The sequence below is a fragment of the Spinacia oleracea genome, chromosome 1 (genome assembly GCF_020520425.1).
Source record: "Spinacia oleracea cultivar Varoflay chromosome 1, BTI_SOV_V1, whole genome shotgun sequence".
Classification (NCBI taxonomy): domain Eukaryota; kingdom Viridiplantae; phylum Streptophyta; class Magnoliopsida; order Caryophyllales; family Amaranthaceae; genus Spinacia; species Spinacia oleracea.
Window position 1 is genome coordinate 46,965,073 of NC_079487.1, and position 7,095 is coordinate 46,972,167.

Sequence of the window (7,095 nt, forward strand, 5' to 3'; positions counted from 1 at the left end):
ATTCTATCTTTCCACGAACTCTTTCCTATAAATAGACCCTTAAGTTCGACGTGAAAAGAACACAACAACACACAATTATATTCTGAGTATTGACTCTAAACCCCTAAGCCTAAGCCTCACGCTGCAAAACTGATCACGCGTTCTGTCGCAATCGATCCATAAATCGAACAGAACGTATTCCGTCCCATAATTTGAGATTCGTTAAATAAAAGGAGAAATAGCAAAGTCAAAGTGGTTAGTTTTCTGAGAACCGTGACGCACCTCTCAAGGGTGCGTCGTAATGTGTCCCTTTTCCATGGTTTAATTGCTTTCCTCGCCCTTTTATGAACTGTTAAACTAACTAAAATCTGATTGTTCGATCACGCTTAATAAATATGATATTTTTGGGAAATTGGATTATCATGCTAGGTCCCTTAAAACAATCTAAATCAGATAATCGCGCTCGATCTAGTACTATATGTTGCATATTATTAAAATCAACTCAGATTATACTAGTACAAAAGTGACATTAGGTAACACCAAATGGTAACACTTTTAAAGATGCAAAATTATTCGATATAGACGTAAGACTTTAGTAACACTTTAGTATTAGGTAACACTTGTTTGTAACAGTTGATATTAGGTAACACTAATTTGTAACACTTTGGTATAAGTGAATACTTGTTTGTAATATTTTATTCCTAAAACTTTAAAATTTCAATCTTAACATTTTTTTTTTTTTTTTATATTTTTTTTCTTTCCCTTCCCAGGTTTTCTTTTTTGCCAACCCCTTAACCATCCGCCGTTTCCATAGTTCAGTTACAGATCAAAGAAAAATTCATGGTCTCATCTTCAGTCACTCCTATAACTCTGATAGCGCACTAGTACATACTCCGGCGAGAATCTTCAGGCTGGTGGGTTGGCGGATTTCGGCGATGCTTTGCGATTGTGCAGTCTGCTGGTGGGCGGTGGCGATGACGAGGAGAGGTATGATGAAGGAAGGAGACTAGGAAAGAGAAAGAAGTGTAATGGGAAATTGCTTGGCTGTTTGTCACTGGAATTTTCTGATGATTAGTTGTGCCCAGTTAGGTAATTCATATATGTCCAAAATATTCATTAATGGAGTTTCGCCATTTTCTTCAATTTTCTCATACTTTCTTCTTATTTGAGTTTATTTGTTTCAATTGATTTTTCTGCAATAGAATATATACCGAGTAGTTTAGTTTAAAGTCCATGTTAACTAGATAGTTCTTTAATTTGAATGATTTAGATTGTTTCATTGTCCAAATTATTGATTTCCATTGCTAATTTCTTACCTTAAAAATTAGGCAGGATGATGTTGGAAAAACCTAATTCTGCAGATTATAATTTTCCCTTTAATATTATTGCCTCGATTTATTTTTTGTTCGAAATTATAATTTAACCCCATTTTTGAATTATGAGCAATGTTTACGAGGTTAATTCAATTCGAGGAATTTCTTTTGCTTCCATGGACTATAATGAATGCATTTGTTTTACTGTTACCCATATATTTTATGATTCTGTACGTCCACCGTAGACATTTCATCTTGTGTCATTTCTGCGGTGATTAGAATATGACCTTAAGAGTATATGTTATGAAGTGGTATGCGCTAAAATTCGAAGTCGTTATTATACAGATAATTTAATTTCTTAATGATCACTATATGTCATTTGATTAGAATATGATCCAGCATTGAGGATTTCTCAGAAGTATGGCTGCCAACTAGGAGTAGTGCAAATTTCATTCAAGAACATTATTGTCTGCTACCAACTGTTGTTACCTGCATTTATAGTCTTTTACCTCTCACTAACACAATAAGTGATTAAGCTTTGGATATTTTCATCATTGTTATAATAGTATCCATTAATTAAATATTTGGATGTATTATATCAGACTTTTAATACTCCCTCTGTCCCGGAATACTTGACCAGTTTTCCTTATCGGGTCGTCCCTTAATACTTGACCTGTTTCTAAAAATGGAAATATTCTAACAATATTATATTATTTCTCACTCCACCCCTACTAACCCACCTACCCCCTACTCCATACAAAAAATAATTAAAAATTCAACCTCTACTCTCCCCCAACCCCACCTCCCACTAACTACATTAAAATAATACCCCACTATCAACTACTACCTATTAAATTAAATAAGTCAATTCAAGTCCCTTAAACTCTGTGCCGGTCAAACCGGGTCGAGTATTCCAGGACGGAGGGAGTACACAATTAGTAATGCTGACCATATTTTTTGTATTTGAAGTTTTTAGTTTTTTTTTTTAATCTTTTTATCATGAGTACCTACACTCTTATTCAGGATTTGAGAGTCCAAGGCATTATCTGATTGGATTTTGTGTTTCCCTGTTTTAGTGAAATCCTAGTTGGATCATGATATAATCAATCAAGTGGTTCTTAGGCCGTCTACAACTCATCCTTCACACTGTCAGCAGAATCATATATACGACAAACAAAATCCTTAAGGTCATCCAAATAGAAGCCACTGTCAAAGAGAGATGTCTGGTGCATGAGCCGTGTTGTCAGGTACACGAACTATTAGAATTTGTTTCAGGAAAGCCATATATTTATGTCTGATTTCAGGATAAAGTCCCTGTGTTCAGAATTTCAAACCACAGTTGGTCAAATACTTGGATATGTACCTATACAAGACACTGGTCAGGTTACCTAAAAAAGATGGTGGCTTGATTGGTCTGATGGGTAGAAAGATGTACTACAATTAAGGGGTATTATACGATTAAGGTTAAAGGTCAGAAACTTGATTTGAGTGGGTTTTAGCTAAATGGCAATGGTGCTTGTAATTTGTGACGTTATTTATAGCCTCATTCCATCCTATCTCTTTTAATTAATGGTTGAACTTTGTCCATTCTCAGATCAATTAGCTTAGTTGAACATTAGTGTAAGCTCACCTCTTAATATAATTAGAAAACTGATTTTAGAGTTTGCCAGAGTTCCTATCAGAATTCTGTGTATTTGAAGTATCAATCTTTATTTCAAGAAGGCGATCGTTGTGCTTTTGTTTGATTGCCAGCTTCCTTTCCTTGTTTCTCTGATATTGTGGGGGTGTTTAGTGGATGATTGATGAAGAAAAGGGAAGCAGACACGTTTATTAGAGAGAATGAAAAGGTAGAACTAAGTAATTATAAATGAAAGAATTAAAAAGTAAAACAAAATAAAAAATTAACCAAAACTGCCACGTCATACTTGTTACCCATTGTAACCGGTCAAAATTTATTGCAACTTGTTAATAATACATGGGTTTAAAAGGTAGACTTATTCAGATATAATCGAAAGTTTGACTTATTTTTAGTAGACATGTCAAAGGTTGACTTGTTAGTATTGGTTTTATGTAGGTCTCCTTCTATTAAGGTGCTGAATATGTGGGTAATGTATGATAGTTTTAAGAATTAAGGTTTTGGTTTAGTAAAATTTTGGAGGTTTTTGTTATAGAATGAACAATGTGAACTAGCTGTTATCACTATATTCTCTACAATTTGATTAAATAGTTTTTCTAATTATTAGTTACATAGTTCAGTACTTCAGTGGTGTATTTATTGCTAACAAAAATCATGTATTACGAATATACAAGTATCTTGGTGTATTCTGGTATTTTTCTTGTAGGATCTACACGTATCTAGGTATTATAATTTCCTAAATAATATTGTTATCCTCAATACACTAGTCCTGCCACTTCATGGCTTAGATTTACCTATGTTAATGTGAAGGCTGTGCCCAATGATGTTGATCTAAAAGAGAAGGAAGAGGCTACCGAAACAAGTAGAAGTGGTTGTCAAGATATAGATGGTAAGGGAACGGGAGTCATTTTGAGCCATGAAAAGCTTTCGGAACATGTATCCTTTTGTTTTAAGACTGTTTTGTGCTTTGTGCTTTTTGGTGTTCTCTTGACCTTTTAACTATTCAGTAGTCTAGAAATTATTTTGGTTTAATAATTATTTCGCAGGTACTACCTTCCTATTGAATACCATGGGCATGCATCTTCTGTTGTCATCTTTGGAACTGATATAGTGAGACCAAGGTCTGATTTTAGTTGTTTCTTTTTCCTTCTCGTTCCCCCCTTCGTTTATTGATTCTCTATTTGCTCTGAGCAATATATGTTATTGCAGTGATATAGAGTATTTCCTAGTATGTCTGTCAAATGTGGTACTTAAATTGGTTTCATTTTGCTCATATGTTTCATGCTGATATGCTTATCTGGATACAAGCTACTTACTTGCAGTTGTCGTTAGCTAGCTGCATTTATTTAGTTCTTCCTCTCTGACCCATCTCTGTGACTATGGATGTCTTACATTTTATTTTTATTATATTGAACTAATAATTTTGTTTCTTTTCCCAGGGGGCAGGGACCTCCAACTCCTAATTCTCCACCCCCTTACTTTAGACCTTCGCACAAGTAAGACTATGAGCTAGAAATGGTATGAGCCGTAACTCTCTTCTCGTATTTTACATTATGCATGTATTGTTGACAAAGTTTAGGAGAGCATACACAGAGCTATATATTTTACTAAGGTGTCCTACTTTTGTAGCTAAAATGCCCATATTTTAAAATATATGGTAGACCCTTATATGCAGTCTTGTGTCTACCATCTGAAAGTATGAGTGGATTTTGCATATTCTAATTTTGAATTATAAGCAACAGATTATGGATGTTAACTTTAGTTCTTGTAATGCAATGTCTTGGTTGTGCTTTACATGTTTATGGATGTTGGACCTTACTAATTTTATACTTCTTATAGGATCAAGATGATGGATTGGATCGGATAGCAAATGAAGATTAAAGTTGACATTGAGAATCATGCAGACGTAAGGGAAATCAGTTGAAGATGAAAAGATAGGAGACATTTAGTTTTGGATTATATATTTTAGTTTTGGGTATGATCATTTGATTTTATTTTGAACATAATAATGTAATTTTCATAGATCGTACATCAAATACTAATATTTTAATTTGTTAGGGAGCGGGTGTGCTCCCTTCCTTTAGTTGTTTCCTTGTTTGGAACTTATTTTGTGTACGTACTATCTTTTGGTAATAAAATTGCTATTTTACCAAAAAATATTATAAATTTATTATTTATTATAAATATTATTATTATTATTATTATTATTATTATTATTATTATTGTTATTGTTATTTATGAACCAATTTTGTAATATTTGTTAAATTATTATATTTAATGAAAAGCATTACTTTGCAAGTGTTACAATAGATATTAAAAAGTGTTAAATATGTAATGTTACCTAAGAATAGAAAAGTGTTCCTAAACAATGAACAAGGTGTTACGTTATATGGTAAAAAGTGATACCTATGATTCAATAAAGTGTTACTGTAAATAAAAAGATGATATAAAAAAGTGATACTAATGGTTAAAAAGTGTTACCTAAGATATTACGAGTAACACTTTTAAAGTGCTACAATAGAAATGGAAAAGTGTTACATAAAATTAATTTTGGTAACACTAGTAAAAGTGTTTCCTAATAGAATAGGTAGCACGAGCAAATGTATCACCCATAAAGTGTTACCTATTATCTATGGGAACACTTTACCCCCTTTATGTAACAATTTTTCGGTGTTACCTAAAGTTAATTATGTACTAGTGATTAGTTTAATAGTTAACGCATGTCCCTTCAATTATTTATGCTGAGCTAGTAAGGATATCCTGCCTCTGGAGTTATCGAAGAGCGAGTACTCCTCTCGGTAGTTACAGTCCCCCGAACCCTCAATCTCTACCCTGCGGGTGTACGTTGAGCGACCCCCACCACCAGGGATCACAAGGGAACCTACGGCCGTCGTGGTCAAACATAATTGCACTCCCTTTAGCCTCGTGGTCAAACGAGGTCACGCATTAGCCTTGTGCTTTTTCGACCCCCTCACAGTGGCGACTCCACTGGGGATAGTGAAGGAAATACTCGTGCTTGTAGGTAATCAAAATAGCCGAAGGGTGAAACGATCCTACCCCACGTTTATTTCCCAATCAAGTTGGGACGACCTGAAAATCAGCATATTAATGTGAACGGACAGAACCGCATAACGAATCTTGGCTCCCTTGGTGTTTCATCTTGGGAGTTGGGACTAAGGATACCCATCGCCAACCGGGGGGTGCATACGCTTCGAATGTTGTCCACTCGGCACTTTCGCTAGTAGTACACCCGTCCCAAACCCAATCGCTCGCCCATTAGGTCCCTCTCGCCTGCATGCCCCCTTGGCTTGCACTTGCGGGTTGGCCTCTTGAGCGAAATTCGTCTGCTGAAGACACTACCTCGACCGGGGCATATGTTGGATCTACGATAGAAGCGGTACCACGCCAGGCGCAAATAACTACCCATAGAAGCCTATCATAAACTACATGACATATTATTATTGCCTCATGATGGAATGTTAGTTATGTGTAGCGAAATATATGATTGTGTGTGACAAACTATCCTAGAAAAACCAACGACCTTAAAAATCGCCCAAACATTCATAAACCAATTTGCCAAAGAGTTATACCGAAACATGTGTTCCGCAAACCCGAACGATCGCCACAAAAATAAGCGACGCTCGGGATGGCCTGTAACGAATCCCACAAACGCTGCACAACGCGTAAAGGACGTTATTAGGCAAGCACGCAAAATCGAAGTCGCATAAACAAAAGTAGACGCAAACAGAAAACGAGAACCAGCCAGGGACGCATTTTCAACGCCCCTGGCTGGGCGCCAGAATTTCTCACGCCCTACGCTGGGCGCTGAAGTTGCTGCTTGGCCTTCTGGTCAGGCGCAGCAGCCTCGGTGCCCGCGCAAAAGGAAAATACGTAGCACAAAAAAACGTTCGTAAAAAGAATTGCTACGAGGGCGTAAGAAAAACACTCGATTTCAAAAGCGACTCGTAAAAAATTAATAACTCTTTGTGTCGTTGTTAGGCCTCCTACGACGACAATGCTCGGCACTAAAAACCGAACATGCTAATAATTATGAATGTCACACGGGCGAAGATTTTCGAAAATATAAAGAGTTCAAAGTGCACACATAGCAGTCCAAATATACTAGTCCGACTTAAGGGTAGTCATAGAATGTCTAAAAAAAAAACC

General features: G+C 35.9%; 1 long non-coding RNA gene across 2 annotated transcripts; it reads left to right on the plus strand.

The window, feature by feature from the left end:
• Window positions 1-729: 729 nt before the first annotated feature.
• LOC110779272 (uncharacterized) lies at window positions 730-5,132 on the plus strand. Of its 2 annotated transcripts, XR_008926306.1 has the most exons (5): window positions 734-1,068; window positions 2,369-2,539; window positions 3,739-4,049; window positions 4,368-4,446; window positions 4,768-5,132. It is a non-coding gene; the product is annotated as an uncharacterized lncRNA (long non-coding RNA). The 2 variants fall into 2 exon arrangements; XR_008926316.1 differs by having other exon boundaries at window positions 730-1,068; window positions 2,369-4,049.
• The last annotated feature ends 1,963 nt before the right edge of the window (window positions 5,133-7,095 follow it).